We start from the raw sequence: 24,663 nt of genomic DNA, 5'->3' as shown, positions 1-24,663 counted from the left end.
GTGACTGAATGGAGGCAAACTGATGCATTCTGAGCGGATCCTTTTCCATTCAGAATGCATTAGGGCAAAACTGATCTGTTTTGAACCGCTTTTGAGAACCCATGACGGATCTCAGAAACAGAAAGCCAAAACGTTAGTGTGAAATTAGCCTTATACATCAGAAAATTGTATTTGACTTCTCAGCTGCTGCCTGGCATTGTAGCTAGCTTAGCTTACTTGTAACCAGAATACCCAAGTCCTTTTCTTATTCTGTTGTCGCCAGTTTTAGTCTATTTCATGCTTATGCAGCCATACATAAATATACATAAACACATGCAGGTGTGATGACGTTTTCACTGCCTGACCCTGTCAATCAAAGTGCAGATGCCGAGAGAGCTGAGCCTCTGAAAGTAAAGGCCACGCCTCTATTGTTCCAGACACTCATTTGCATATATTAAAACTTCATTTTTCTCAGCATTGCGGGAACACATGAACATGGGAACAACACCGGTGTCTTTAGCTGCCAAGTGCACACGTAACAGGTCAGTCAGTTTCAAAAGTAACTGACACTTTTGCAAAAACGGACACTTTACTCTCAATCATATCCGTGAGATCATTGACAAAGAGATTACAGATAATTGGGCCTTACACAGATCCTTTTGGTAAACCTCTGCTGACTTTAGCCCATTTTGAGTATGTAGCATTTACAATAAATCTTTGTTTTCTGTCCCCTAACCAATTCTTCGCCTGTGTGGAAAAATTGTCCCTGCATTTATAGCTTCAGTGCCAGGCTCTTGTGTGTCACTGTATCAATTGCTTTTGTAACATCCAGATATACCCTACCTGCTGCGTTACCAGCATCCAGATTTGCACTCACCTCCTCATAGAAACCCAGCATGGTAGTTAGGCACAACCTGTTTTGCATGAATCCATGCTTAAGGCTACTTTCACACTTGCCGCCGGATCCGCTGATCTGCTGCTGCCTGAAAGCATTTGTGAGACGGATCCGGATGCGGATCCGTCTCACAAATGCATTGCAAGGACGGATCCGTCTCTCCGCTTGTCATGCGGACCGACGGATCCGTCTTGTACATTTTTCGCATTTTTACCGATCTGCGCATGCCGGAACGACGGATCCGGCATTCCGATATTCTGAATGCCGGATCCGGTGCTAATACATTCCTATGGGAAAAAATGCCGGATCCGGCGTTCAGGCATGTCTTCAGTTTTTTTCGCCGGAGAAAAAACCGTAGCATGCTACGGTTTTCTCTTTTGCCTGATCAGTCAAAACGACTGAACTGAAGACATCCTGATGCAAACTGAACGAATTACTCTCCATTCAGAATGCATGGGGATATGCCTGATCAGTTCTTTTCCGGTATAGAGCCCCTGTGACGGAAAAGAAAAACGCTAGTGTGAAAGTACCCTAACACTAAATATTATATTTACTGCTATATACTTTTGCAGCTCATACTTTTCCAGATGTGGAACTTGCTGATTGATAGTTGAATACAATGACTATCAATTACTGAACTCAATTTCCCCAGTGCCCGTAGATGTATGTGTTATGCGTAACATTTTGTTAAAACAGTGTTATTTGACGGAGAACATTGATGACTTCACTGCCCCCCCCTTCCCCTCCCCCAATGAGATCTGGCACTGGCAGCTCACTTGTTGATCACGAATATTCAAATTGCTAATTTTTATCACGAATATAGGCACTTCGAGAATTTGCGAATATTTAGAATATAGTGATATATATTCACAATTTCAAATATTCGAGATTTTTTTTTAAATCAGTACACATGATCCCTCCCTGCTTCTAGCTTGTTGGCCAATGAGAAGGCTGCAGTATCTTTGACTTTAGGAGTAGTGTTTATTGCAAATTTTCATAATGCAAATTTTCAATTGCATAGTAAAAACATGATTCCTCCCTGCTTCTTGCTTGTAAGCCAATGAGTCATTGGCCCACAATCAAGAAGCAGGAAGGAATCATGACTTTAGATGGGAAAAATGATGAATATTCTAAAAAACAAATATATAGCACTATATCGAATATATTTGTTTTTTTCGAATATTCGTAATATTCTAAAACAAGAATATATAGCAATATAGCGAATATATATAAAAAAACTAATATTGAGCAATTTAGCTAATATAGTGCTATAATCTTCTTTGTCTAATAGTTGTAATTTTTTTCTCATCTGAAGTCCAGATTGGAAAAAATTGACAACTATTAAAAAAAAACTGATTATAGCACTATATTAGCTAAATTGCTCTACTGCTGTCCGTTTGCATACAGATTTCCAGGTCCGGCAGGCAGTACCGGCGACTGAACTTTTTGCCGGATCATTCTGCCGCAAGTGTGAAAGTAGCCTTAGACAGGCAGACAAGCAGCACATTATCAGGAAGGAAGTTGGCTGATCGTTAAGTGGAGGTGAAGTGCTGTACTCTATTTACATGCAATGATCAAGTTCACAGTATGAGAATGAGAGATTGCTATTGGGATGATAGCTCGTCCTCATACATCTGCATTGTCTCTCGGCAGCAGATCACTGTTTAGACCACACCATCTGCTGCCCAGAAACGATCATTTATGTGCACGATCATTTCACCCAATGAACAATCGTTTTGCTCGTTCATTGGGTGAGATCTGCCCATTTAGACATAGATTGGCAGGAACATTCACAGAAACATTAGTTCCCAACAATCTTCCCGATTATCTGTCTATTTATATCCACCCTTAGCGCTTATTCACACGACCATGGTTTTGTTCTGCATCCGAGTCGCATTTTTTGCAGCTCGTGTGCGGACCCATTCACTTCAATGGGGCCGCAAAAAGATGCGACAGCACCCCGTGTGCTGTCCGCATCCGTTGCTCCGTTCCGTGGCCCCACAAAAATTGCAAATCATGTCCTATTCTTGTCCGTTTTGCGGACAAGAATAGGCATTTCTATGATGGGCCGTCCATTCCGTTCCGCAAATTGCGGAAGGCACACGGGCGGTATCCGTGTTTTGCGGATCCGAAAATTGCGGACCGCAAAACACTACGCAGTTGTGTGAACAAGCCCTAAGGCTGAGTTCTTCCCTCATTTTGCTGAATTTTGCTTATCTAACGTCCCAGGTTTTTGTAGCTCCCTTATTGAATACTATTTTAATACTCACCATTTTATGGTGCTGTTACTGCACATCCGATATTGCATCTGGTCTGTTTGATAAGATCATATTCAGCAAATTATCTCTTCTGGTCAGTTATTTGGCCAGCTGCGAGAAGTGATTGTCCTGAATTTTGAATAACAACCTACAGCTTTTAACATAACCAGCGGACTCAATGTCCCAATTAACGTCAGGATAATTAAAAGGTGACAGATATATAACTAGAGATTTCTCCTATATAATCTAGATTGTTAAAATACTATATAAGACATTATGAAAATGTGAATCTGAGCTGAGATAAAACATGCTTGCACAAATTAGGTGTATACACCATGTTGCAGTGGGAACAGCTTGTTTTATTTTGACCTTTCAAAGTATGCAGGCTTAATGGAAAACCAAATATTAGCATAACTATGATAAAGCACTTACTAGGGTGGATCTGAATGCCGTATACATGCATAATGCAGAGAATGTTCCTCGCCAGCGTTTAGACAACAAGATCTGCTCATCTTTTCTCATTATGGTACAGACAGAGCTATTGCAGCCTCACAACAGTGTCCCCATTTAGCAGTCATTAGGGGTTATATTTATACAATCCTTATTAAAACATTGAAGAAAAGCAGGAAAACATGAAATAAATATTTGCAAATGTTTATCCAGTTTCATCTGATGGAAACAAGAATAATCTTAAAAGGGTTCTCCAAGATTTAATAGTTGGTGACCTAGGATCTGTCATCAATATGAGATCGGCAGTGGTCCAACATCCCTGCACTACTGCTGCTCAGCCATTTGGGAGTGGCCTGACCTCGGTACTGAATGCAGTCAGGTACAGTATATGGACAAATTTGCCCACCTGACAACAAATCACACTGTGCCGTGGTAAGCCTTAACTCTTCAGACCAGTTCACCATCTTCCATTGTTCCATTGTCAAGTTGCAATGCTCACATCCCCTAAAATGCTTTACATTGATGTCAGATGGCACGATCAGTGATGAATGCGGCATCTGCGGGGTTCAATGATGGGAGGCAGCGCAATCAACGTTTTTTTTTGTAAAATTCGATAAAGCCGCCAAATAGAATTTTTAAGAACTTCACTCATCTCTAGTAATCGCCCTCCAGGTTCTCATGCTGCTCCTGCTGGTCCTCTCCTTTCGATTGGCCAGAAAAACCACCTAGTTCTGTATAATATTCTTAGGCGTTTATGTCCTCCTCCTCCTCCTGTGCCAGTTCAGCCTCCACAGTCAGATTTATCAGCATCCCTTCCAGGACGCCAAAGACTGGAATTACATCATTCATTCCGTAGTTCTGACGACTGACAAATAAATTGGTCTCCTCAAAGGGTCTGAGCAAATGGCAGATGTCACGCATGAGCTGCCACTGTCTAATGTCAAAGTTACATCTGGGATCAGTCCTGTCCATCTGCATCATCAAGAAATTGGTCACAGGTTTCCTTTGCTCATACAGTCAGTTCAATATTTGGAGCAAGGAGCTCAAATGTGTGGAAAAGTTGCATACAGTATATATAATACAAGTAATAGGCACATATCTATACAGTATAATCAGCAGTCATTACACAATATCTCAGATTCCTAACATGAACATACAGTATCCCTTGGACTAACTGGAAGAATATAATAGACTAGTTTCAGACTTGGTAAATTTGTTAGTGTTGAGCGAATCGAAACATCTGAAGTGGAATTTGATTCAAAGTTTAAGAAATTTTTTATTTTCAACTAATCCTAATTTCCTTGTGCTTTGTGGTAATGAATAGTTTTTTATTCCTGAATTGTCAGATACACAAATTATGATGTGAAATTAAGAAGTCCAGGAATGTGAGATCACCCATAATGCCGTGCAGCCAGCCATTCCTCAGCTAGCCATACCCTGTAATATCACAGCCTTATAAAAGCCTCATCCCATGCGGTCTCTGTCATTTCTCTGTGCGCTGAGCATATGGAGAGACATGGCAAGCACTAGGGACAGTGTTTCAAAAAGCTATTCATTGTATTAATTGTACAATTATGGATAGGGATAGAGCAGGGACAGTGCAGGGACTGTGTAGGGAGATTGTAGGGAGAGTTTTAAGACACTGTAGGGAGATCATAGGAAGAGCATAGGGGGACTGCAGAGACAGTGCAGACTGATTGTAATCACCATGTGCATCTTTTTCCACAGCTGCGCCATTTATTCTTAAAGGGGTTTTCCAATATCAATAACTGCCCCCCATGTGTTGGGCCCCTTCACAAAATATTCAGTGTCGGGGGGGGGGGAGCAGCCAATGGGAGGCAGAGATGAGCCTTCCTAGCATCGCAGGTGATGCTAGGGAGGCTCATCTCCATCCCCGCCTGCCATTGGCTGCTCCCCCCTGACACTGGATGTTTTTATCCGCACACAGGGAGAAGCAGCAATGGCAGTGCGGGGACCAGGAACAGCACAGGGAGCAGGGTGCCAGGTAAGTGTATTCCCTGTGAGGGGCCCAGCACATGGGGGCAGTTATTGATATTGGATAACCCCTTTAATCTGTTCTGTTATACATAGAATTACTGTGCCTCAGACTCTGTCTGAAAAGGTGTTCTAATATATAGTCATGTTTATCTAGTTCACCTGCTGCGTCATTCATACTTAATCTGTTCTGTTATACACAGACTTACTGTGCATCAGTCTTGGTCTCAACAGGTGCTCTAATGTATGTGCAAATTTATCAAGTTCACCTGCTGTGACATTTATACCTAATCTGTTTTGTTATACACAGACTTACTGTGCATCTGACTCAGTGTCAATAGGAGGTCTTATATATAGGAGTGTTTATCTAGATCACCTGCTGCGCCATTCAAACTTAATCTGTAGGTTACACATAGACTTATTGTGCCTCATACTCGGTCTCAACAGGCGGTCTAATATATAGGCACATTTATCTAGCTCAGTTTCTGTGCCATTCATACTTGGTTACATAGTTACATTACTGATTCAGTTACTGTACACTATGGCCAACAGACAATTAACTGGGCCCCCAAAGGAACTGGCGGTTTAAAAAATGTTGTTGTAGCCAATACAAGTAGCAGCAGAAGAGGGGGTGGTGTAGCAGCAGCCGCAGCAACAGACCAGAGCTGCCACTGCCATTTACCGGTTGTGTTTTGACCAACAATCCAGATGTACTGGAAAGGTTGACTCTTTCTTCAACACCATCTTAATTGACATCAGACACACACAGTCTGGAATAAGTGGGCTCTTCTGACATCACACTTAGTTGTCATGGCCCAGGAATAACCTCTGTGCCTTTACCTGTACTGCAGCTACCTATTTCTTTTTCTGCTCATATTGCTCAAGAAGTAATGTATGCTGCTGGCTCTGCTCCGCTTTTTAGCGAGGATGAGCTAATTGAGGACAGTCAGCCCATATTTGGAGAAAAGGTCTGCTGCATCCTCCTTTAGGCATGCAACTAGCAATCATGACAGTCGGCTGGTAGCATGTGCTGCAAGTGGTCAGGGACGTGGCCAAGAGACTGGTGAGGAAGACATAAGTGACGAAAAGACAGTGGTAGATGATGATGTAGTAGATCGCATGTGAGAGCCAGGTGAAGAGGGGGCATCATCATCTGAAGGTGAGGATGGCTGCAGGCCCATGAGGCAGAAGCAGCGTGACAGCATGTTGATGAGCCAGCAGAGTGGAAACTGTGGGATATCTGCAGCCAATTACACCTGGGTAGACCGTTCACTATGCAGGAGCCTACCTGTCAGGAAACAACTAGCGGTGCACGGGTTCATAAAGGCAGTGTCAGGCAGACATAATGGATTGGTGGGGGTAAAATGCCCTACTTGGCAATGTGTGAATTTTTTGGCAAGTCCCTAGAGGACGTTAGCGTAGCAGTATGCAGGATGTGTGGGTAGAAGTTGAAGTGCAGTCAGGGTGCTAATATTGGCACAATGGCCCTGCGTCAACACATGGAGCATCACCATAAAGTGGCCTGGGAAAACTGTGACTCTAATATAAGTGGTGTAGCCTGACAGACACAGCAACCGCTGCATCTCCCAGCAGCCTGCATCCCTTCTCCAGCATTCAGGATGCCTCAACCTCAGCAGAACATCAGCTTTCATCTATTGGTCAACCTCAGCTTTCAGCTATTGGTCCTGATGCTCCTCCTCCTTCAACTCCTCTTCACATCTTTTGCCAGTAATCGATCACTGAAGCGATTGCAAAGAGACAACAGTATGCATTCACCCAAGCTTAACATGCACCTGGCCAAGTTGCTGCTACTACAGTCCCTCCCCAACAATATTGCGAACGCTGAAAATTTCTGAGAACTGATGGCTTGTGCGCAGCTAAGATAAAAAAGTCCAAAGCTGTCATCACTTCTCCAAAAAATCTGTATCAGCCCTGCACACATATGTTGAGCAAAAGCTTGGCCAGTCCTTGAGCCTTTCGGTGTCTGATACAGTTAATGCCAGTGCTGACGTGTGAAGCTGTAACTATGGTCAAGGAAAATATATGTCCTTTACAGCCCACTGGGTAAATGTGGTTATGGCCCTGGCAAACCAGCAACTTGACCAGGTGATGGCAATGATGCCTCCACATTGTAATTATGGGATTTCTGTGCCAATGTCCTCCTCATCCTCCACCTTGTCCTAAGCCTCCACTGTAAGCACAGTTCAGCATACAATGTGTCACATAGTTCTGCACCTGACCAGCCTGGATCGAATGGAGTCACACCAGGGAGGAACTGATCCGCATCATCAATAGTGTTGATCACGAATATTCGAATTTCAAATTTTTATCGCGAATATAGGTACTTTGAAAATTTGTGAATATTTTGAATATAGTTATAGAATATAGAATATAGTTATATATATTCGTAATTTCGAATATTCAAATTTTTTTTCCCTTTTTTTTATTTGATTTTTTTATTTTTTATCAGTACACATGATCCCTTCCTGCTTCTAGCTTGTGGGCCAATAAGAAGGCTGCAATATACTTGACTTTAGGAGTAGTAGTGTTTGCAAATTTTGCTCTATATTCGTTTTTTTCTAATATTCACTATATTGCTATATATTCTTGTTTTAGAATATTACGAATATTCGAAAAAACAAAGTTATAGCAATATAGTGAATATTCAAAAAAAAATCGAATATAGAGCAATTTAGCTAATATACTGCTATAATCCTCTTTGTCTAATAGTTGTAAGTTGAAAAATTCGCAATAAAAAATTTGAATCAGAAAATTCGAATGATGAAAATTCGCATATTACACAATCATTACCTTGCCGATTTTTCAAGTAAAAAAAAAATCACGAATATTCGAATTTGCGAATATTCGCTGAATATTCTACAAAATATTCGCGAACTATCGCGAAATCGAATATGACCCCTGCCGCTCATCACTAATCATCAACTAAGAAATCAAATCCTGGCTGTCTCCTCACCAACTGGAAATAGAAACAATGGTCACCGATAATGGAAAGAACACAGAAGAGCATTCTGCCTGCGCTGCATCAAGGAGGGCTGACCCTTGCCCCCTGCATGCCGCACATCTTCATTCTGATTGTTACACAGTTCCTAAGTTCTTCTACCAAACTAATAGAGCTGTTAAAAAATCCAGGAGACTGTGCAAACACTTTAGCCACTCTTACCCCGCAAAACACACACTCCTTGATCTGCAAATTGAGAACGGTGTAACCCTACATTGCCTTATACATTTGTCTGTATTACATAGTATATAAGGCCTTAAAAATACATTTGTCCATCCAGTTCGGCCTGTTATCCAGCAAGTTGATCCAGAGGACGGCAAAAAAAATCTAATGTGAGGAAAAGAAGCCAATTTTCCCCACTTAAGGGGAAAAAATTCCTTCCTGACTCCAATCTGGCAATCAAAATAACTCCCTGGATCAACGACCCCTCTCTAGTAGCTATATCCTGCAATATTGTTACGCTCCAGAAATACATCCAGGCCCCTCTTGAGTTCATTTATTGTACTCACCATCACCACCTCCTCAGGCATAGTCTCACTGCTCTTACCGTAAAGAATCCTCTTCTATGTTTGTGTACAAACCTTCTTTCCTCCAGACGCAGAGGATGTCCCCTCGTCACAGTCAGAGTCCTGGGGATAAATAGATGATGGGATAGATCTCTGTACTGACCCCTGATATATTTATACATAGTTATTAGATCTCCCCTTAGTCGTCTTTTTTCTAATGTTGATAGTCTTTTAGGGTACTGTAGTCCATCCATTCCAGTTATTACTACCCAGTATTGTTCCTAGTTAGATAATATGCCAATTATTATTACCTGTTTTCTGTTAAATGATTCATGTATGCTTACTGTGCATTCCTTGAATACTGTGGTAGTCAGCCATGGACCATCCATATGTTAAACCTGTAGCAGTCCTGGAGCCACAATGTGTAGAAAAGAGCAGCCCTGGAGTCGTGACATTAGTAGATTTTTCAATAAATACCATGTCTGAGAGACATAATGATGAGTAGCAATTTGCCTGCGAACGCACTGGCCATTGTGAATCTCTGTTCAAGGAAGCATTTTTCATCCTCTGAATGATAAATTGTATCCTTGTAATTCTTTTTCATCTACTTCACCTTTTGAAATGAATGATGTTCTGAATGCGAACTCTTGATAATGTTTTGTTCAACTAAAAAATAATGGAATTAAAATGACATATGTGTCTGTTAAATCTGCCTATAATTGTGCGTCTCCTTACTTAGTAGACATCCCTGATCAGTTCTATTGTTACTCTTTGCCTCCAAAATGACAGTGTTTGAAAGAAAGCGACTTAGAAATGTTGAAAAGGAAAACAAGTGAGGAAAAAACACAGTACAAGTGACCATAGGTTACAGCTAAGTGATTTCAAACCTATTGTGGAATGAAACTATGGACCTAGGTACAATAATTTCATTACAGTCTATTTCCTTTTAATGGACTGACACAATAGTCCTTGATAGGTATGAAAAAATAGTTTAGAATATTTGAAATATTTTTGATGTGGCATTTTTTTTTGTAGTTACGTGTTATATCAGAACATGACAATATAATAGGCAAACTGCTGATTCCCCATTTTGCTAATGAATTTGAACCATTGGCCTAGCAGGTCTATTCAATTCTATTGTATATCGGTATCACAACAAGAAGCTTTGATTTCTTTCTTTTTTCCCCTTTTTATTCTTTTTTCCTTTCTCTTTTTTTTGCAACAATTTAAAAAATTATTATTTTATGACATTTGCCAATGAATAACTTGTAAAGGTAACAAAAATATCCAAGAAAAGGGGAGGAATAGATGAGTGCGAAGAATGACGCAAAAGAGAAGATCAGGTGAAAGGAAAAGGTACTATAATAGGGGAGATTTATCAAACTGGTCATGATAAACATGATAAACATGAAGAGGGAGAATTGTCAAACTGGTGTAAATTAGAGCTGGCACAGTTGCCCATAGCAGCCAATCAGATTCCAGCTTTCATTTTCCAAAGGAGCTGTGCAAAATGGAAGGTGGAATCTGATTGGTTGCTATGGGCAACTAAGCCAGTTCTACTTTACACCAGTTTGACAATTCTCCCTCTTCATGTTTATCATGATAAGGACAGGGGAGTTCTGAAAATTGTGATGACTGGCTGAATAGTTCATGTTGCTATTATGGTATAGTTTAGGTCTCTTTAGATGCATATTCAGATGTCCAGTGGCCCACACTTTTTAGGAAATGTATTTATCAGATGTATATTTACATAGAGAGGACTCCTGAGCATGTGCACTTAAAGGAGACTTACTCCAGGGCTAGTTTTCTGTGCATTGTATGGCCGGTTTGCAGGTAGAAATTGGAGTGAGTATAGATAAAGTTACAGACGTGAACTCACCCTTCTATACTATTCATGCATTACATTACTGAGGCTAAGATCACCATTTAAATAAATGATTATAACTTATGTTGAATTGTTTCTAATAAAACTATTAGAAATGAGCAAATTGATTCAAAACTAATCAAATTCATCCCAAATAAAAAAATAAAAAAAATCAGATCTTAGTGATTTATTATTCATATCATACAACTCATTTAAAATTGTGTTAACCATTTTAGAGGTCAGAAGACAGAGAAGAAAGCATCTGCCACCAAAAAGAGTTAATATTTTCAGTGTTGTGTGTTATTAAATGGGCTATTTGTTACCACTAGTTACCATGCATTTACCCACAGCCATATATGTTACTGTTAGGCCTCATGCACACGACCGTTCAGTTTTTTTTTGCGGTCCGCAATCGGCGTATCCGCAAAACACAGATGGCATCCGCGTGCGTTCCGCAATTTGCAGAAAGGCACGGACAGCCTTTAATATAACTGCCTATTCTTATCCGCAAAGCGCGGACAAGAATAGGACAGGTTATATTTATTTTGCGGAGCCACGGAACGGAGCAACGGATGCGGACATCACACGGAGTGCTGTCTGCATCTTTTGCGGCCCCATTGAAGTGAATGGGTCCGCATCTGAGCCACCAAAACTGCGGCTCGGATGCAGATCAAAACAACGGCCGTGTGCATGAGGCCTTACTTTTAGATTACTATGCTGTCTTGGCATTAACAAGCTTGAAAGGGATGGGATAAAGTCCTAATAAAAAAAATTGTGAAGGACTGCTCACCGAGCTTTGTAATCACCTTCTCCAAATCTCCAGGTGCACGGAGAAAATGCAGGGCCAGCTACCTGCTATAGTCCACAAAATGGAAGATGAAACAGTAAAAGCATAAGCAAGAGTCAACTACACGTTTCGAGTGGGCACCCACTCTTAATCATGGCATGATTTAGTAAAGGACGTTATATGCTGGAATGGTGATGGAACCTTGCACTTTATTTTCTGGATATAGTCCTAGGAGACTTCAGAGTGTCATATGTGACTTTTCATTGAATTATAAAAATGTGTGATTCTAAATATAGTACACCTTCATGAATATATTCTAAAATTTAAAGGTCCTAAAGATAATTTAAGAATTTGGAGATCAAAAAGACCATTGAGATAGTCAGTGTACTCATTCGTTATACCTTTTCACGGGTGATATAAAGTTCGCTATCTGCCCACAGCATAAACAGTTTAGCAAAAGGAAAAATAAGACAGCAAGTCCTTGTTTTCTTGCATGGTAACATTAAATAGTCCATTGGGAGCTCATTAAGTGTTGTTCGACTACATACAAAGTCATGTTGTTATCTCCATGTCATTTCTTATCATATCATGTCTGGAATTTAAGAGTTTTCAGATCTGATATTTAACATTTAGCGGAACCATTTCTGTTTTTGTCAAATTAAATCATCAAATCATCATAATTGTTTGAATGGGGCTCTATTCACATAACCTATGAGAAAGGAGGTGTCTCATAGTGTCAGTTATACATACATTTCAGCAGCTGCCCAAGGATCTATACTAGTGTTGTTCGAGAACCAAAGTGCTCGGTTGCTCGAGTAGAACACTTTGGGATGCTTGGGTGCTCTACAGAGCACCAGAGCACAATGGAAGTCAATGGGAGAACTCGAGCATTAAACCAGGCACCCACTGCTCTGAAGAGAGGATGGTGTCTGGTTCACAGGAAAAGGTCAGAAATGGATGGAAACACCACTGAAATGGTCCGGGAACAGCATGGGGAGGATGTCTGGATGCATCTTGGACTCCCAGGTTGCTGCTGGGAAAAATGTTGTCCGAGTAGTACACCACTTTTACAGGCTGACAATAATACGCACAAAACCGAAGGAAAAAAATCGATTTTAGAGGAAAAATTGTTAGGAAACGTTCTTTCCTAGTTATTTACTGGTATATAAAGTGCTGCGAAAAATTACAAGGAAGAGGCACTCCAATACAACCAGTATATCACATAAAGGAGGGCCTCATTCACATTGTGGTACAATTGTTCAGGTAGTTGGACTCCTAAACTTATAAAGCCTATGCACTGTGAACAGGCTGCCAAAAATGACAAGGAACCGGCACTCCAATACACCCTTTATTACCCATAAATAAGGGCATCATACACACCCTTGAAAAATTATGATTGATGGCCTGCTGGTGACCTTCACAAACATTAGTAGCAAGGGCCTGCTGATGACCCTCTAAAACATTAGGGGCAAGTGCCTGCTGCTGTGCTGACCATCTAAAACATTATGGGTGAGGGCCTGTTGGTGAACCTCTAAAACATTTGGGGTAAGGGTTTGCTGCTGCGCTGACCCTCTAAAACATTAGGAGCGAGGGCAGCCTAATAAACATGTTGATATGATGGAAGAGGAAGATGAGTAGGAATAGAAAAGGAAGATTGAAGCATATATTTTTTTTTTTGTGGTGGAAGGGGTGCATGGGAATACAGTGTATTCAAACAACATAAAAGCCACATTTAAGTGCCTTTATGTTCAGCCGCTTTCCTCTGGTGGAGTACAGAAGTCAGGAGCAATCGAGGCCTTGTTCATTTTGATAAGAGTCAACCTGTCAGCATGTGGATGTGCTTACCAGTTATTATGAACCCAGCAGCACTAAATACCCATTTTCCAAAACTTTTCCCTCCTTGTGACACTAGGCTGACTATCAGGGTGAGGGTGCTGGCGGGGTGTCATGAAACTGTCCCAGGCCTTGGAGAGTGTTGCCCTGACTCTGTTGGAACTGCTGTGTGTTTCCCTCGTCTCCCCTCCTTGGTTGCCCAAGGAACTACGTACTCTGCCGCCCGCGTTGTCAGCTGAAAATTTTTGGAGCAATTTTTCCACAAGTACCTTCTGGTATTGCACCATTTTGCTAGTCCTCTCAACCTCAGGAATAAGAGATGAGAAGTTATCTTTGTATCCGGGGTCGAGAAGGGTGAACAACCAGTAATTGGTTTTGGCCTAAATGCGTATAACGTGAGGGCTACGGGAAAGGCAGCATAACATAAAGTCAGCCATGTGCCAGATTCCCCACAGACAAAACTTTGCTGTCCTCATCAGGAGGATGACTCTCAATCTCCTCATCCTCTTCCTCCTCTTCGGCCCAACCAGACTGAACAGATGGAATAAACCTGCTATGGGTACTACCCTCTGTAGCTGAGGCAACCATCTCCTGCTCCTCCTCCTCCTCATCATCCCCTGAATTCGCACTGAGAGGGTGAACGGAGGGTGGTCTGGCTATCACCCTGTGTACTGTCTTCCCCCATTTCCGCCTCTCTTACATGCAAAGCGTCCTCCTTCATTGTGAGTAGCGAGCGTTTCAGTAGACACAGAAGTGGGATGATTACGCTGATAATAGCAGCATCGCCGCTCACCATCTGTGTTGATTACTAAAAGATTCTTAAAACCTCTCAGAGGTCAGACATCCATTCCCACTCCTCGCTTATGAAGAGCGGAAGCTGACTGGAAAGGCGATAACCATGTTGCAGCTGGTGTTCCACTACATCTGGCAAACATGTGGAACGTCGAGTTCCAGGGTGTGTTGACGTCGCACCACAGTCGGTGATCTAGCAATTGCTGCAGCATTGCCAGACCTGTGAAAGCTGTCAATGACTTTCGGATATGAGCATACACGCGGCGCACCTTCACCAGTAGCTTAAATTGGGGTAGGTTTTGAGAAACCACTGAACCACTAAGCTGAACACGTGGCCTAGGCATAGTATGTGTGTGAGCTTGCCGAGCTCCAAAGCCACCACCAAGTTATGGCCATTTTTAGACACAACCATGCCTAGTTGTAGGTTGGGTGGTGAGAGCCACAGCTCAGTCTGGTCCCTTATACCCTGCCACAGCTCTGCGGTGGTGTGCTGTGCGGTGGTGTGCTGTTTGTCACCTAAGCAAATTAGTTTCAGCACGGCCTGTTTCCGCTTCCTCACTGCAGTGCTACACCGCTTCCAGCTACTAACTGATGGCTGACTGGTGTTACAAGATGAGAATTTAGAGGTGGAAGTGGAGGAGGAGAAGGGGGGGATGCAGCCACTAATGTTGGTGGTGGCGGAAATCCTGACGGAAGTAGGGCCTGAAATCCTTGGCATTGGTAGCACCTGTGCCATCCCAGGGTACGACTCGCTCCTGGCCTCCACAATGTACACCCAGTGTGCCGTCAGGGAAATGTAGCGTCCCTGGCCAAAAGCACATGTGTAAGTCGTTAAGTGGACCTACCCAATAACTGCGTTGGTCAGGGCACGGGTGATGTTACGGAACACATGCTGGTGTAAGGCAGGGATGGCACACCGGGAAAAATAGTGGCGGCTGGGGACTGAGTAACGAGGGACAGCTGCTGCCATTATTTGCGCTTGAGTTCAAATGCCTGGGGTAAGGACATTTGTACGCTGTGCTGGAATATGGAAGTGGATGTGGTCGCTGATGGTGCTTGCGAAGGTCTAGATGCAGGGCGGGAGGCATCCGGGCCAGCACGTAACACACGGGAAGAGGAGGCAGTGGTGTGATCCGCAGACACTGATTGTGGACCCAGGTGTTCGTTCCACCTATTAGGGTGCTTTGATGCCATGTGGCGGATCATGCTGGTGGTGGTAAGGTTGCTAGTGTTAATGCCCCTACTCATTTTGGTACGGCAAAGGTTGCAAATGACAATTCTTTTATCGTCTGCACTTTCCTCAAAAAAGCGCCAGACTGCGGAACACCTACCCCTTGGCAATTAAGATTGCCGCAAGGGGGTGCTCTGGGGAACCATTGTGGAGCTGTTTGGTGTGACCCACCTTCTCCCTTTTGCCACCCCACTTCCTCTTCCAGCCTGTTGCGCTGCTGCTGATCTCTCCCCCTCTCTACTGCTGTCCTCGCTCGGCTTGCCACCTTCCCAGGTTGGGTCAGTGATTTCATCATCCACGACCTCCTCTTCCACATCCTCACTCTGGTCATCCTCCTGACTTGTTGACCTAACAACAACCTCAGTTATTGACAACTGTGTCTCATCCTCATCATGAACCTTTTGGGACACTAATTATGTTTGACTTATTGGCAAATGTGTCTCATCATCATCATCATCCACCTCGTGAAACACTAATTGCCGTTCCCCACCGTCATTTTCTTGTGACTGTAGATGCTCAAGAGTTTGAGAATCAGGGCACAATATCTCCTCATGTCCCTCTTCAAGCGGGCTTGTCGAGAGGCCCAAATCAAGGAATGGCGCTAAAAAGAGATCCTCTGAATATCCGAGTATGGTATCACTTGTTTGGCAAGACTCTCCATTTTGGGAGGAAGGAGGATCAGGGTAAGGATTCTGTTGACCGGACTTTGTGGAAGACATCGTGGTGCTTAACTGACTGGAAGAATTATCTATTGCAATCCAACCAACCACCTGCCACCTGGTCGCACTGGTGTGACTTCGAGAGTGGTGTCCTGTGCCGCCCTGCAAACTGGGACATGAAGCTAGGTATCGTGGATGAGTTTATTTCTTGTCCTAAAAAAAACACAATTCCTGTCCCTACACTATCTGACCCTTCTGCTGCAGCTCTCCCTGACTATGACTTAACCGAACTACGTGTCATCAAGTGCTATATAGCACCCAATGACGCGTTCCAGACAGCCAATCACTGTAATGCCAGTAACCAACATGACAACGGCATTACAGTGAGTGGCAGTACTTCCCCACATGTTTATTGGCTGCTACGCAGCCAACAAATTTGCGGGGAGGGGAACCGAGCATCGCGCTCGAGCACATGCGGTGTTCGGCTGAACACCGCGATGTGCCGAGCATCGCGATGCTCGAGTGAAAATGGTGTTCAGCCGAGCATGCTTGTCCAACACTAGTCTATACACATAGCTTTGCTTCATACATGAACACAGGTGCACATAGAGGGGAGAGCTGATGGCACAAGGGAGAGAGCTGATTGCACGAGGTGGAGAGATGATGGCACTGGGGGAGTAAAGCTGATGGCACAATATCTTAATGGGCATCATGATAGAAATACAATGGATCACATAATCAACAATGTGCTCTGTTGGGTCCTGTTGGTGTCTGTCCCATTGTCATTATAATAAGCACAGTATTCTAGCTATGTTTTTTTTATTAAGATTTATTGCTTTCCTATGGATCAACTTGCGGGACAACAGGCATAATTGGATGGACAGATGTCTTTTTTCAGCCTTGCAAACTATGTTATTTGACAGAAGAAAAACATGACCTCTTTCTTTCAGAAACATTACTACAGTTAGTTGTCCATGAGTTATGTGCGATATTGCACAGCTTCCCATGATCCAGACTGTTTCAATCTCACACAGAGCCCATCGGCTCCCAAGTTTTATTCTACAGGGTGGGCCATTTATATGGATACACCTTAATAAAATGGGAATGATTGGTGATAATAACTTCCTGTTTGTGGCACATTAGTATATGTAAGGGGGGAAACTTTTCAAGATGGGTAGTGACCATGGCGGCCATTTTGAAGGTGGACATTTTGAATCCAACTTTTGTTTTTTCAAAAGGGAGAGGGTCATGTGACTTATCAAACTTATTGGGAATTTCACAAGAAAAACAATGGGACCCTCTTCCTATTGAAAAAACTAAAAAAGAATAAATAACATTTTGAAGTCGGCCATTTTTAATCCAACTTTAGTTTTTTCAATAGGAAGAGGGTCCCATTGTTTTTCTTGTGAAATTCCCAATAAGTTTGATAAGTCACATGACCCTCTCCCTTTTGAAAAAACAAAAGTTGGATTCAAAATGTCCACCTTCAAAATGGCCGCCATGGTCACTACCCATCTTGAAAAGTTTCCCCCCTTACATATACTAATGTGCCACAAACAGGAAGTTATTATCACCAATCATTCCCATTTTATTAAGGTGTATCCATATACATGGCCCACCCTGTATAATGCAACTCCTTTAACTCAAAGAGGTTGTATGTAGAGATGAGCAAACTGATTCTTAACAAATCAAATTTGTTTTGAATTTCCCCAAAATTCTGTTCCTAACTATTTTACATTAAAAAAAACCAGAAACAAAGGCATCTTCAACCACAAATGGATAATTTTTGAATAAAACCATTTTTGCATAAAAAAAAAAGCTGATAGTGCAGTGTGTTATTAAACAGGCTGTTTGTTAACACTCACTACCATCTATGTACCCATAGACATACATGCTAAAAAGCTTGAAATCGATTGGATTCAGTCCTAGGAGATTTCAGGATGTTACACATGGATTTTTTTTTGTTGTAATTGGGGCACTTTTGATTTAGAGTTGGACCAAATCAAATCTTATTGCCAGTTCGACCAAAGTGGACACAAATTTTTTGGGGGGAAATTAGCTGATGTATGGTTTCAGGTTTTTTAATAATATTTTTGAGGCCAAGCCAGGAGTTGTTTCAAAAACAGAAAACTGATTTATCAAGGCCTGTGTGTGCTATGCCAGGCTTGATAGGGCTTGTAACATTGGTGGAGGCAGTTAACTTATGATAAAGTGTAGGCCTTGTCATAAATTAAATACCTCTTCTATAAGTCTGTGATCCAGACTGAACTCTGCTCCAGATCATAGCTGGCAAAGATTTCAGTCATCGTTATGCCAGTTTCTGGCTTAGTGATGATAAATGTGCGGGGGTACAGATCTAGTAGACTTAACACACATGCTTTATGAGACTTGTTATCTAAACTAAATGCGTTAAGCAAACACCTTCAATTGCTTTTCAATGGCTTTTATTTCAAGATAACATGAAGAGTTAAGAAATTTAAGTTAAGAGTTTGTGTGTTACATCTGCAGTTGCGATGGCCACTTCCAAACTGTGTCCTTGCCATGCTCCTTTTCAAAACCAGTGAAAGTGGAGTAAAGTAACCAGTAGCAACTACATTTAGTCGCAATGGTGTTTGAAAAGTCCTGAAACTGGGACAGAAAAAATGGAATAGGTGAAATGTTCTCCGTTTTTGATCCATTCCTGGTTTTGCCTCCAAAAACTGCATCAAAAAACCTAAACCTAGAAATCCAGGCTTAGGGAGAAATTTATCATGAGGGAAATATTTCAAGTCAGTTTTTCAGGAGTCTGTGTTAAATTTGTTTGATAAATTTAGTTTATCTTTAAGTCTATCACTTCGACTTTGAGATATTACTCCACTCTCTATGCAGTCTCCTTAGTAGAGTAATATTGCAAAAAATTTTGGTGACTTTTAATCTTTTAGTCTCAGTTGATAAATCTATTATAAGTCCAACAGGTTAACCATGCACCCTTTCCCACCCAGTTTTCAAAACTGGAGTGAGTGATGTAAAAATGCAACAAAAAGTTTGCACAAATCCGAACAAAAGTTACAAAGCCATATTTTTGATCCCTTAATTCAGAAATGCAGTACTTGATTAAATCCAGCCTTTAGTGTTTTCTGTGTTTAGTTCAGTTATAAAGTACAAATGGCTCTTGTACTGGCAATACATCAAGGACTTTATATTGCGGGTACACAAAATTATTACTTTGCAAAAGTGACAGCATTCACATATGAAAATTGATGGCTGACCTCAGTATTCTCCGGAATGGAATAGTACTGTACATTTTCCTGCAGTAATTCAGTAGTCAGTATTTAGTCACCATTTTCAGTCTAGACTGAACTTTCCTAAATGATAAAATGTGATTTTTTTTCCCCCAAAGTTTTTTTCATTGATCTCCAGTAATTATCTTTGTTTACTAGTGCCTTAAATTAAAGGTGAATCATTTAATGTTTCTTTTTTACTTCTTTTGTTTTAAACCTATATGAGGGACTCAGGATACATTAGCTGCAGGTGAATAACAGATTATACTTGTATACAGTTGTACAATGTGATTCATTCTTTCTGAACTTTGTAAAACTTTGCTACCTCAATGCAATTTTGAACAGTAAAATATAAACTGACGGATCATCTAAGATAAAGGAATTAGAAAAGCAATGCATTAGAGAGTCACAATTAAAGATATTTATGGTAATGTTCAGACAATGTACCACTATGGTACTAATTGACTTCAGTAGGGTCATACAAAAGTCCCATTTCTACATCCAGACAGACACTGCTATTTCTACTCCCACTTGTCCAGATTGCCACTTGTCCTCTAATTGACACTAAGGTATTGAAGCATCCTTATACTAAATGGACTTTGCTGTGTACTGAGCTAATGAACACTATTAATAGTTTCCCTCTGTTACGACCAAAGAAAAAGAAAATAACAATAACAAAATATATAAAACAGTAAAGAAATGTTAGAATTGACTATTGCCTTCTAGACAGTTTTTACAATTTCGGAATGTTGACATAAAAGCTCAATGAACATTTGGTCCATTTCCAAAGAAGAGCCTCTAGGTTTTTGAGGGGTGACCGGTTAGCGAAAGAGCTTCATACAATGGGGGCATTTATCATGTCCTGGTTTCAAAAGTCGCATATAGGGGCTTTAAAATGCTGGGCTTACTATGCAACTTTTGGCATTTTAACACCACTCATTCCAACTTTGTTAATTAGATTTATTACTGCACCTTTTTAAAAAGTTGCAAAAGAAGTTGCAAACACTCTCTAGTAGGGTTAGGGTTCTAGTAGGGTGGTGTAATAAAACTGGAGTAGCATTTCTAGACAAAAGTGTTTAAACATGGACTAGATTTAATACACAATGTGCAATATTTAATACATTTGGTGCAGGGTATACCAGTGTAGACTCAAGCAAAACTGACTTTAAATATTACCTTTATGGTAATTTTTTGGGCTTATATACTGTAGGATAGGCCATTATTAAAGAATAAGATAGAGGCTTGTATGTCTTGTGTATACCTGTTTTATCTGTCAAATTTTTGTCTGCCATCTTGGTTCCTTCATCCCCTCAGAATGAATCCTACATTTCCCATCATGCCTGGCGTTGCATAAAAAGAGGTGGCAGAGTCTCACCACACTGCACCGCTCTAAGCCCTGTGTAACCATAAGAGATCAGTGACAGCTGCTATCCCCTCACACTACAGGGTCTCCATGCATTCCTATGTGATGCAGCTTGAGCCTGTCTGCCCTCTGTGCATTGTCATCTCTCTCTTTCCTCTGATAGTTGTTACATACAGAAGGCAGGGAGACCAGTGTGAAGCCACATCCCATAGAACTACACTGGAGACTACACAGATAGTACAGACAGGCACTGTGAGTCAGGAGGTTTTTATAACTGCAGCTAATCACTGTACTATACATGCACCTACTATATAAAGTATCTGCACTGTTGGTCCTTTAGAAAGGGACATTATGTATTCTCCACAATACAGTGATATATAGTGTTGATCGCGAATATTCTAATTGCAAATTTTTATTGTGAATATTGGCACTTTAAAGAATTTGCAAATATCTAGAACATAGTGCTTTATCTTCATAACCACAAATATTCGAGATTTTTTCATCAGTACCCATGATCCCTCACTGCTTCTTGCTTGTGGGCCAATGAGAAGGCTGCAATATCTTTATGACTTTAGGAGTAGTGTTGATCGCGAGTTTTCGTATCGCAAATTTTCCCATTGACGATTTTTGCAATCACGAAAATAATGACTGGAGATCACGAGCCCCAGGCTGCATAGCAACTGATATAAAACCCAGCAATTTATCTGATCTGTCTAACCAATCAGATGTCACAGTCAGTATTGACATGAGTTTAAATAGCGGGGCATTTGAGGGGTAACATTACGGGGTTCTGAGTTATCCCAAATATCATGTCAACTATATTACACAACTGGCCCTAACCAGGGGGGTTTAGCTCATGTGCCTGATCCATACACCTCTTCCACCGCTGACATACAGTTACATCAAGGAGCCTCAAGAAGTTGGGGGTCATTTAGTAAGACCAGCATTTTAGACTTTGGTCTTAATAACTCCTATATCTGGTGGTGGATCTGCCAAAGTTCTGAAAAGGCACCAACCTCTCCATAACTTTGAGGCATCCAGCGCCAGTCTAAATGTAAGACAGCTTCCTTGCTGGCTTACCCATAGACCATTTTCTAAACAGGAGTAGAAAATTATGAATGAATAAGGCCTCCTGGCCTGTCCACTTCCCCGTTCACACCATGCCCACGTAATAACCTTTGCACCCCAACCTGCACCAGAAATAAACCTAATATAGGTGCATGTTGGTGAGATATTGTTGGAAGAAAGACTTAGCGTAGCCAAATTCAAATATTTCTACAAAGAAGGGGTCAAAATGCATCCACAGCAATGGATAACTCTCCAGTTATGAAGAATGCTTAACTACAGTTGTCAAAGTTAAAGTTGCACAACTAGTTCCACATTGGTGATGTAGGTTTTGATTCTGATTTAAATCTTTATTAAATCTTTATTATTTTTATCTTTATTTAGTAAATGGAATGATTATTTAGCGGCTTCATTTTGTGTTTACTCGTGTTGTCTTTGTCTTATATTAATTGGATGATCGGAAACATTTAAATGTGACGAATTAGCAAAAATAGAAGAAAATGGGCCAGGTGCAAATACTTCTTTGCAACAGTAATACTCAGTGAGTGGTTTGTAAGTGTTAGGGCTCATGCACACGACGTATGTATTCTGCGGTCTGCAAAAAACTGATCCGCAAAAAATACAGACGACGTCCGTGTGCATTCCGTATTTTGCGGAACGGAACAGCTGGCCCCTAATAGTTCACTACTATCTTTGTCCATAATGCGGACAATAATAGGTCATGTTCTATTTTTTAGCAGAACGGACATATAGAAACAGAATGCACACAGAGTAACTTCCTTTTTTATTAGACGGACCCATTGAAATTAATGGTTCCTCATATGGTCCGCAAAAGAAACAGACACGGAAAGGAAATACGTTTGTATGTATGTGCCCGAACTATGCAGCTTAGTAATATAATTAATTCTAAAAACTGTACAGCCAGGCCAATATCAGACTCCCCACCCCTTGTGTAGTCCCAGAATTAGAGGAAGCTCCCCCTTTTTGTGTTGATGACATGATGAAGGGGGTTGATGGTTGTTTTTAATATGCATGCAGCAAGAATTGGATGGAGCAATTAAAAAGTTAAAGCGGTTCTCTGGGTTCAGAGCTGAACCCGGACATACCTCCATTTTAACCCAGGCAGCCCCCCTGACTTGCGCATCGGAGCAGTTCATGCTCCGATGCTCTCCTTTGCAAGAAGGCATTTTCAGGAGTTCCGGTGACGAACTGGGCTCTCCATGGGGCTACCAGGAAGCTTTAGCGCTGCCCTTGCCAGTAAAACGACTAGGGCAGTGCTAAAGCATTCCCATCAGAGCCAGTGACGTCACCAAACACACTGCAGTGTGTTATTGTAAACAAAAGAGCCCGTGCCCTGTGCGATAAGATGCTCCAATTCTAACATCAGGGGGGCTGGCTGGGTGTAAATATGGGTATGTCTGGGTTCAGCTCTAAAAAGCTAAAAAGAGAACAAATATTAGAGGTTAAAAAAGTCAGGATGAAATTGATAGCGGTGAGACCACGGCATAAGGGCTTGCTCACACGACCATTGCCCCTCCGTGCCCGTGCTGTGGACCGCAAATTGCTATCTGCAATGCACGGCACCGGCCGTGGGGCTGCTTGAATGGGGTCCGTGATCCGTCCATTCCGCAAAAAGATAGAGCAATTTCTATCCTTTTGGGGTGCGGAGGCACGGAACGGAACCCACGGAAGCACTCCGTAGTGCTTCCATAGGGTTCCGTTCTGTTTCGCACAGCATCTCCGGATTTGTGAATGTGGAATGCCAACGACCGGTGCCCCGTGTATTGCGGACCCGCCGTATGCATGAACAAGCCCTAACAGCTTTCCGCACAAAATGCAGCACTTGTTTATTTAAATGTGACAAAACTATTGTAATTGAAATTAATTGAACTTCATTTGTATTTAAGTGCTTCGTGTCACATAGGTGGTTAAGTAGAATTGCATTAATTGGCATTATGTCCATCTGTGCGTGTGCTCTGCCTCTTTCTTACAGTAAGATGCTCTGTAAATAGCAGCAGTCACTTCAGGCCACTGCATACCATTTTTTTCACTAATGTACGGTGAAGTATTTCATAAGTGCAAACAATATGTATATTTAATTTGCAATGTCTTACTCCACAGCTGTTACAGTTCAAGGGCTTTTGTCACTTCAGCAAGTGGCATTTATCATGTAGAGAAAGTTAATACAAGTCACTTACTAATGTATTGTGATTGTTCATATTGTCTCCTTTGCTTGCTTGATTCTTTTTTCACAATATACACTGCTTGTTTCCATAGTTACGACCACCTTGTAATCCAGCAGCGGTGGCCGTGCTTACACACTATAGAAAAAAGTGCCGGCCTAGGAGGCAATATGGATAATAACAATACATTAATAAATATTAACTTTCTCAATGTGATAAATGCTATTTGCTGAAGTGACACAACCGCTTTAAGACTTTTCTTGCAGAATCAACATACGTGATGATGAAGATGGATTAACTATAGTCACCGAATACCCTGTTTGCCACCAATCAGTGTGTGGGAATTTTGTGGAATGAAAATAGGTGCCTTTTACTAGTAAGGCCTTTGGTAAACCACAACCCCTGATAATGGTGTTGGGACCAGAGCAGTGTTTGTTACAATGGGTCATTGGGAATTAATAAAGGTGATCCGTTGTAAACCCACCCTTTTGGAGTAGATATGTCACTATAGCTAAGGCTAGTAA

General features: G+C 41.6%; 1 protein-coding gene across 1 annotated transcript in view; it reads left to right on the top strand.

Moving 5' to 3' along the window:
• Positions 1–24,663, top strand: part of CLSTN2 (calsyntenin 2) — a 1,274,585-nt gene that overhangs the window by 544,243 nt on the left and 705,679 nt on the right. The gene's annotated exons all lie outside the window — the stretch shown is intronic.

This window comes from Bufo gargarizans, chromosome 4 (assembly GCF_014858855.1).
Source record: "Bufo gargarizans isolate SCDJY-AF-19 chromosome 4, ASM1485885v1, whole genome shotgun sequence".
Lineage (NCBI taxonomy): Eukaryota > Metazoa > Chordata > Amphibia > Anura > Bufonidae > Bufo > Bufo gargarizans.
Note: the sequence above shows the minus strand (reverse complement) of the source record. Positions and strands in the feature narration are given on the sequence as shown.